The sequence below is a fragment of the Rhyacophila brunnea genome, unplaced genomic scaffold (genome assembly GCF_057557595.1).
Source record: "Rhyacophila brunnea isolate RB1 unplaced genomic scaffold, BYU_Rbru_1.0 scaffold_13, whole genome shotgun sequence".
Classification (NCBI taxonomy): domain Eukaryota; kingdom Metazoa; phylum Arthropoda; class Insecta; order Trichoptera; family Rhyacophilidae; genus Rhyacophila; species Rhyacophila brunnea.
In genome coordinates this window covers 796,411-806,534 of record NW_028232785.1, presented here as the reverse complement: position 1 = coordinate 806,534, position 10,124 = coordinate 796,411, and the positions used below count along the sequence as shown (strand labels likewise).

General features: G+C 34.5%; 1 long non-coding RNA gene across 1 annotated transcript; it reads right to left on the bottom strand.

Moving 5' to 3' along the window:
* Positions 1 to 1,166: 1,166 nt before the first annotated feature.
* On the bottom strand, positions 1,167 to 9,572 carry LOC147076074 (uncharacterized). The gene is made up of 3 exons (XR_015069533.1): positions 9,364 to 9,572; positions 8,888 to 9,019; positions 1,167 to 2,552 (listed from the first exon to the last, which is right to left on the bottom strand). It is a non-coding gene; the product is annotated as an uncharacterized LOC147076074 (long non-coding RNA).
* Between the last annotated feature and the right edge of the window lie 552 nt (positions 9,573 to 10,124).

The following is a 10,124-nucleotide window of genomic DNA, read 5'->3' as shown; positions in this document are numbered from 1 at the left end:
ATAAAAAAGCTCAATGTAATTGACGCTTTAAAGATGAGTAGGTCAATCACTGCCGGTCGTTCACAACCTTTTTTTCATGAGCTATATTACGGATTAAAATTTGATTATAGACCACATTGCGTATAGAATTTACTGCGAACAAGGGGTTAATTAATGCCTACAATATAATTGGATAGTCAGGCAGATAGGTAGATTATAATAATGGTCCAACGCATAATGCACATATATTATTGGTTGGGCCATTTATATTCCCATTCCACTCTTCATCTTTTCACCCACCTCCTTACCACAGTGTTATTGTCATCAGACAATCAATAAGCAATTACGGGTCATGAGAGACGTGTTACAAAGAACATTCAGTTGCATCTCGATAGCGGGCGTGAGCGGGCTTCTAATAGCTTTAAGTCGCTTAAATGATTGACTCAATAGGTACAGACTCATTCAAAATCTATCATCATCATTCATACACCCTCACATATAATCCATAAAACTGTGTCATAAAGTGCGTGAGTGTACGAACCGGGTGCAATAATAACAATACCGCGCGAATGAAAGTTGAAACCAGACCACGGAGCCATCATACATCATCGAAAGGTCAGTGTCTGGCATTCTGTTCCATCGCTCCCACCCCTAGATCCGATCTCATCATCTTCCCTCAAAATAATTACAGTCCACTTAAAAGCTCAATCAATTATAAATAAAACTGTTGTATTCTCATATTTTGTATAATTTTAATGCACTCAAAAAATTACTATTCTGATAATTTTGTAATTTCAACAATATCGTAACGTTTCAATTTTCATAATATGGTAGTATTGTTGATGCCATGCGTACAGAATATAAATTGAATCATTCAGCTGATATATCGGAAAGTTCTGGACTAATTATTTAAGATACATTTACGACGCCCACGGTGGCCGCGCGGCTTAAGCGTTGGACTATAACGCCGTGGGTTCCAGGTTCGAATCCTGGGTCTGGCAAGTACACAAATTGTTTTTCAATTTGAGTATGAGTCAGAGTATGGACCTAATGGGTTGAGAAAGTGGCTGACATCTATTTCTCGTAAAAAAAAAAACAAAATTCTGTTAATACAAACCTCTACTCTGTGGAGGCGCATATAATCCTATTAGGATCGGACATAGTCAGGGGGAATAATACAGTTTCTATAATATATAAGACGATCATGCTTCTTTTATAAAACCTAATAAAAATGTTATAATATGTTATATGGGTCAATATGATAAAATTAGTGTGCTTTCGTCCTATCAGTTGATATACATGTGTCATTATTACACTCAATACATGTAAACTTTTCACCAGATGTGTAAATTTATAAGATTTTATGTTACCGCACGTTATACACGTGAAGCAAACAATATTACATTTAAAACGCTTTTCACCAGTGAGTCATTTTATGTAATTTCATCTAACCAGATGTTAAACATAAATAATCATATTGTACACATTTAAATTACTACTCTAGAGTGAGTTAATTTGTGTTTTTTCATGTTACCAGATTCTATACACGAGTAATGACATTGGTCACATTTGAATGGCTTTTCACCAGAATGACTCAATTTGTGTAATTTCAATGAATCAGATCTTCTTGATGAGTAATTACACTGGTCACATTTAAATGGCTTTTTATCAGAATGAGTCATTTTGTGTGATTTCATCGTATTATATTGTATACAAGAATAATCACATTGGTCACATTTAATTGGTTTTTCACCAGAATGAATCATTTTGTGTTTTTCCATATCGCTAGATTGGATACATGAGTAATTACATTGGTCACATTTGAAAGGTTTTTCACCGGAATGAGTCATCTTGTGTCTTTTCATACCACTAAATAATATACAAGAGTATTTACATTGATCACATTTTAATGGCTTTTCGCCTGAATGAGTCGTGTTGTGTAATTTCAACAAATAATTTGTCACACAGGAATAATTGCATACGTCACATAGAAATGGCTTTTCACCAGTATGAGTTATCGTGTGTATTTTCATCGAACTATATCTAATACAAGAGTAATTACACTGATCACATTTCAATGGCTTTTCAAAAGAATGAGTAATTTTGTGTAATTTCATTTTACTAGATGTAATACATGAGTGATTACATTGGTCACAATTAAATCGTTTTTTACAAGTATTTATTTTGTTTAGATGTTTTAAATGAGTTTGAATGTTTATGGAATTTTCCATCTTGTCTGCATTTATTTTTTTATGAGACGCTTCGTGAAGCGTCAATAGAGATAACGATGCAAAAAAATCAAAACATAAACGGCACACAAAATTTTCGTTATTAAATGATTTTTTCTCCAACTTTATAACAGCTACTAATAATTTGGGATCTGTGACGTTTGATTGTATAATATGCTTACGTTCAGCAGTGCGACTGGCTATATCTTTATTGGTTTCATATATCCCTAATTCTTTTTTAATGTCTTGATCGTCGATCTGTAGTTCGTCGTATGCCTCTTGTGGTGTGATGCTCTCTGAAAACCCGAGACTACCGAATTTCACGGCAGTCGATGCAGGAATCAACTAAAATAAGGCAAAATATCGCATTAACATAATATAGGCAAACGACATAGGTATACCAGAGAATATTATTTAAAAAATCAAACATTTTAAAGATTATGTAGGAATCTTGACATCTTGGGAGGATCATATTTAGAGGTAGAAAAGTGTATTATTTAGTGTACGCACACAATGGGGTGATAGCATTACAAAAGATGCCAACCAACCAATGACATTATTAATGGAGAACGCACTCAATACCGTAGCATCAAGTAAATTCGCGCATAGTGACATTCGCACATGTGTAGACGTCACGCAATTTCCATTATGCGATATCACGCATCGGGAATTTATAGCAATATGACTTTTATTGTAATGGCGTTAGAACTGTGTTTCTAGTGTCAATGTTCATTTAAGCGAACCCGTTCGAACCGAAACAGTCGGCAGACTCGGCAAAAAGCATCGAGAATTTATAGCAATATCACCTTTATTGTAATGGCGTTAGAACAGGTTATGCCATTCGGCAGACCCGACAAAAAGGTGAGTGTCATTTTTTTCCAGATGCTTCATCCATATTAATGTCATTGCAACCAGCTGCTATAAATTAGGAACTGGAAAAGACTTGCGGATTACCGTTCCGGCTGGAAGACGGCGGTGAAGGAGGCCAGGGCTCAACTTGAGCTGTAGCGCCATCGAAGAAAAAGAATAAGAAAGTGTACCTATGTTGATAAGTTATATCAGGATGACACCCGCAAGTTTTGACGGGTATGGAAGTCTCCTTTGGGGTAGGTGAGCCGAGCGAAGAATGTAAAAATTTCTAACTGAATGAGATAGGAACGTTGGTCACGCGGAATGAATATTAGTAATCAGAACTCAAAACAAAATTACGTACCAAAGAGATACATACCTAAACGATTAATTGGACATAGTTATGCAGAAAGAACCCAGTCCACAAAAAAAATAGATATATAGATTAGATGCGAGAAGGTTTTCTCTACGTTCTGCTGAAAAGAGCCAAGCCGAAAAAAAAATTATACTTTTAATAAAATACTATTTACAATTTTACATACATTTTTAATATCATGTTGTTGCTAAGGTGCCATTATCTCAGCTCGACATTATTGTGGACTGGCTACATTCTGCATAACTACGATTAATTTCAGTTCAAAAGAATTAAACGTAGAATAGAATTTAAAACAGCTACGAGTACGTGTTCATTTGTTATGGGGTAATGAATGCTCAGCAATAAATCCTTTTATTTTAGAAGGAACCCGTAATTTACACAATCACTGCTGACCTTTTACTTACCGCATTTAAATATCATGTTAATTACATCTGATTGTCAACGACTCTCAAAGTGCCAGTCGCGGTGTTAGCACTAAATGAGTAAATAACTAAAGATAAAATCAGTTAACACCGCATAATATAAGGATTTAGTGGTAATGTGTTATTAATAATTGGAAGTGACGATCAAAGTAAGTAAACTTTTTCTGTGTATAATAATATCATAATGCACTAGGACGTTTCGTCGCTATAGGATTTGTTTCCCGAATATCCATTTTTGTCGAAATCGACATTTTAATGCAGTTCAATTTCTTTTATGGAACTCTACCGAAATCATTTATAAAAAAAATATTTTTTTTATCTAGGAACAGAGATATTTTTTTGAAAAACCCGAATACGCCATGTTAAGTTACAATTACTCCGTGTTGTTCTCCCGAATGTCCAACTATTCGTACCTGAATATCCAAGTTAATTTCGGTCGAAATAAATCTCTGGCTGAGTTTTTATTTCCCGAATATGACTTTTAGCCAATCAAACCGCGCTGACGCCGTGCATCTCGCTCCCACATTCACGCTGTCTAGCTCTAAAACAATCACGCCCACTTTTATATTTTTCGGCCGTCTGGAATCCTCTTTCAAATTTCGTCTTATTGATATTGTTTTTAAAGTTACTATTGTATTAATAGTGAATTCATCTAATTTGAAGAGATCGTTTATAGCTGATACATCACTAGTTTGCCCTGAACTTATAGTAAAGTTATGGAAGTGAGTATTTTAACCTAAATAACTGCATTTTGTTTTGATAAATGACACAAAATCCCAACGGTTATATGAATTCTACAGTATGACCCGGCAACTACTATGACGTAAAAAATAATTATTATTTCAAATTATTATTAATCAAACATTGTTTGTCTTTATTTTACTTTTAATCTAGGTATTTCTATGAAAATAAAGGCGATGCTATGATTTATTTTTGAATGCGCTGATAGTTAATTTAATTTAATATGTATGTTAGTAACTATTTATTTGGTGAATATTATATACTTAGGATATTGGTACCTACCTAATATTAGCAGCCAATGGTAATTAATTTATAGATGCTAATATTTTGTATTGTCATTCCAATAGTAAATATATAATATTTATTTGGTGGTTTGTAATAAGTTTAATTGAATTATAGAAATATATAGATATAATAATATACATAGTTTTTTTTTTTTTTGGAAAAAGTATTAATATAAAATTGTTAGCAAGTACGAGTAAGTACCATCATAAAATATTGGAGAAATCCGTGACGTCGGTTAGTAATTGAAGTAGTAGATACCTACTTTTATTTAATAAACCAAAACCGATCGCCGATAGTCGCTTGATTTTGAAGAATACTGATGAGCAGGTATTAAAAGGCCAATAGTTAAAGTTTGTCGTCATAAGTATGTCACCTCGTAGCATAGTGGATAATTTGTGGACTGGGTCGTAAACCCAGGAGATGCAGGGACGATTCCTGCCGGGTGTCTTACTTTTTTCAAAAAGATTTTTTCTATTGGTTATAATATATTTTCTCAGAAGTGATTTTAAAAATTATGTATGTTCAATAATTAGAATGGTACATTCTTAAATCTTGTGAATTATTCGTTGAATAAAAAAAAAAGATTATTAAAAACTATTTTATTACTTATTACGAAAAAAACCGAAAAAAGCGAATGCCGCATGTTATTATTACCTACGAACTTGGGTTATTACGAACATTAGGTATTTAAATAGTAAAAGTAATCATTACCAATTATCGTGTAAATAAATATAACATTTGAGGTGCGTACTTTTTAACCACTCAGTAATCCGTGGGCCGTGCAGCAATACGCTACGGTCTTAAGTCCCGAACGTCCATGTTTTGTCCCGAATATCCATTATTCTGAGAGAGCGCTAAAAATTTCCCGAATATCCACAACGAGTACTTGTAAATAAAACGCATTTTCTGTGCATTTACTGATTTATACCAGTATATTATTCTTGGAATCTATTCTTAGATAATGTTGCAATCATACAGTGTAGAAAGAATGATTGATACATCTACTGATATTTCAATATACGACAATGAAATTTGTTTTTCGTCTCCTGAAAAATTGACATTTGGTCTATTCGGGAAACAAATCCTATAGCGACGGTTTGTCAATGTGACAGTCGATTCTAAACGACAATAATTAATAACTTATTTATACTCTTCAGTCATTATAGAATACCAAACTCTCCTTACAAGTACGTTATCAATAAATAATATGGCAGTGGACCACTCACTGCTTGTGCAAAAAGTTATGCTCAGGCTTTATTAATCTAAAGATGGCGGTGGGTCGGCGTATCGATCCGCCGACGGGATTTGCGTGTATGCCCGATCACGACGCGTATCAAGTTAATCAAAGCGCGACCTATAAAGGGTGACCCACATTGAGGTGCATGTCACGGTGCTTGTCGCCTGCTGTCACGGGCTAAAACTTGTGTAATGTCGTTGTTCTTGGTGTTTATAATCTTATCAGACTGATTCCACAATTTGAACCTTTAAACGAACATTGTCAGTTGAAAAAATCTGCCGTAATCACTGCACCGCATGCGAAGACACACAATATTTCCTGTAAAACTAAAAATTGTACGTGCTTTAGTCGAAGCGGTTTGGTGACGTGTTTTGCAGTGCTTCATTCGGAAATCGCCCTCCTGGACCATAGTTAAAAGGTCAAACCCGCGAACGACCTCTGCCGTGTACTAAATTGTATCCATTCCGAGCGCCAATACCTACCATCGATTACGTCATCCTAGATTTTGATAGAAACCTTCAAATACCTATCCACGTCGCGATTACACCATCGGTTCGCAAACTTTATCGTCGTGGCTCAGGCGCCCAAGACTTCATTTTTTTAGTAGTATCAAAACCAGGAAACTACAGTACCTCGGCCACATTATGAGAGGACAAAAGTACAGCATTCCCCAACTTGTCATTCAAGGAAAGATCAATGGTAAGCGTAGCAGAGGACGGCGCCGCATTTCGTGGGTTATTAAGAACCTCCGTAATTGATTGATCCACTGAACTGTTCCGGGTAGCAGACAACAAAGCTAAGATCGCCTTGATGGTCGCCGACCTCCGCTAAGGGATGGCACAATAAGAAGATATCATCATCATCAGTATACATCGACATACATCTTAAACATTTACACAACTGTCAACGTTTTGCGCATACTAGCATGCTCTACCAACCAAAATCCAGTTTGTCTTGACAACTCTTTAACTTTAACATCTCTTGAGCTATCTGAAGAGTGGGAGCTGGTCGTGTATACCACCATCTGATACACGTATAGACCGACGGCGCAATACCAACCGCGCTAACTAACGCCTGGTCTACCGGAGTACTGTGAATGGGTGACTGTCAAGTGTCATTCCACTTGACTTTTCCCATTTCCAAAGAAATTTCGGGGTGTCAAGTATAAATAGATTATTTTTAATGAATAGAATGTTCTATACCTGATTTCTTTGATTGCATTCGGAATTAGAGCAACTAGGTTGAGGGTAATCATAATTGCTTTTCTCTCCACCCTCTTGAACAATATCATTCACTGAGTCAACCCGCTCAAAATCAGTCTCTAATTTTACAGTGGTCGGATATTTTGAAGGTATCTATAAATAATTACAAGATAAAAAGATTTTTTTATATACCTACAACGTTTTTAAATTTTCTGTTCAATTACTATACTAAATGTGCTCAAACTTGTACTTGATATGAAGTAAATAAAAAACAAACAAACTAATATAGAATACTGAAATGTCATTTTGACATTTCATTCTGATTTCCATAGTAACGCACGTAGAAATTAATAATTTAGTTGCTAGGACCACCCCCTAGGCAACCAATAATAGTCTTTTACTTTTTACGGATTTATCTGAAATAACTTTTCATACAAAACAGAATTGACTGAACATGAATTCAATTCTGCTTGAAGTTGGTTAAAAGTATTAAAAGAATGCATTGGCGTCGTGTTCTGATATATTCTAAAAGTTTCAAATGTCTAGCTAGTAGGTAAGTTAGTTAAAAATCGATTGCAAGATTTGTACTGGACAAAGAACCACCGGACAAACAAGAATACGAGCTAATTAAAACGTTGTAAAATACATTGATTTTATAAATTATAAAGCATGTCAGTATCTATTTATGACGATATAATAATTATAGTGTAATATAACATCATTATTTAGAATATAAAAGAAGAATACCCATTATTGCAAAATAAAATTTGTATATATTATACTATGGGTATTAATAGAGAGGTGCCGAGTTATTTAAAATATAAAATAAGAAGAAAAATACATAACATAAAAGAATAGTGATATATTATGTATTAAAATATTGTACTCGATCATTGCCGACTCAAGTAGAAAGTCGATACATTCACAACGACTGGTCTTACTTTTTCCGCCCCTCCCGTTGTTGTCTATGGATGACCTGACATTGTTATATAGAGTGCTCATACTGACGCGTCTGTCGTGTTCACACAGGGAATGGTTAGATTTGGGTAGATGAGTTACATGATAAATAATAGACTAGCATTAACACACCTTCTACAAATGTAATGCATAGATCAATGCTACATATTTTTTGGAAATCGATTTTACCACCGGTTTTTGTGTGAAGGACTAGTCTGGCTTTGACAGCTGATTAACAGGAAAATATATTATTTATCAATTACACTCATAGTTAATAATATATTTGATTTTAGAATTTTTTTATAATTCAATTTGAAACGAGAAAGAGCGAATCAATATGTCAAGAAATCTGGGATCTGAATTTGACAGCTGAAAAATGGACCACTCGTTGCGTGTGCAAAAAGTTATGGTCAGGATTTATCAATCTAAAGATGGCGCTGACTCGATTCAAATTGAAGTAAGTTCGGGACTTCAAAGATCGAAGTGAAGGTGTTTACTAATCAAATAAGAAGTTAGTGTATTATCCAAGATATTTTAGAGTAATTATATATGTAGATAATAGCACCTATCGATTTAAAAAAAAATACAATATTGTATAAGTAGATAAGCACCTGATTTATTGGCTCGCATTTTGAATATGAGCAACAAGGTTGCGGATCACTGTCTACGACAAATTCTTCTTTGAAATCAACTCGGAGAGGATCAATCTCAGTTTTAATATCGGCAAGGTTGGTTACAGGGCTCTGAAAAACAAGACAGAAGGTATTTTATAATACGTGTTTACACCTATTTTAGTAAGTATTATGTGTTTCTGCCTGTGACCTATTATATCGTCTAGCTATTATTATGAAACGTTCAACAGCTGTCTTTAGATGAATTAAAGTAGTGTGGGACCACAGAGACGTAGAACCTGTAGGTAGGTACTTAATCAATCAATCGTTATGAAATGTCAAAACAACGATGTATAATTTATTACATGTTTCAGTTAGTAAAACTCAATATGTCACCCAACTGTTTTATTTCCATTAGTAAGAAACCACTTCAAGAAATAATAAAGACAATGATTAATAAGTTTGGAAAACCTAACCTCAGTAGTGCTGTTGGCATCGTAAGTATTCTCTTGTTTTATACAAATGTTTGTAACCGGATTGTTTGGATGCATTGTTGTAACATGAAGGTATTGCTGCACTTCCGCATCATCTAGTTCGCGTTTGACATCCATTTCACGAAGTTTAATTGACGCAAAAATATTATAAGCGTAGGTAGGTAGGTGAGTATATTGACAGACGTGACAATAGACATTTGGCTAAACGAAATATTAAACGTATGGCCATAGACAAAACGTCTGCATTACAACTGCGACCAGAGTACCTATCCAAAGACATTGCATGATCATTGCAGAGTCTAATCTCTTTGTACCTATCATACTTTATTAAATTAGAAATCACCCAAGGACGTGACCATTACATCAATGGTGAATTAATATTGTTTCGCTTTATGAATTTGCTCCTTTTTCTATGACTCGTTGTCAAAACGAAGTTCACTTGGGTATATTTTTAAATGTGATGCCTTAGTCACTTTTGGTATTATTTAATTTACGTGAACACTATATTCTAAATGTTTAAATATTTTTTGTTGATGTTAATTTTTACTAACGCGATTAATTCCAACCACAAAATAAATCACATTTGATGCGCATTATTGATATTTTTTTAATCGGTTCTCAGTAACAAAAGAATATGTAGGTACCTACACATTATTGCAATGTTCATTAAAGAGGGAAACCACACGGGCGCTGCGTACGCGCTGTGTCGCGAGACCACTGTATGCCGACTGCGAGTGGGAGTG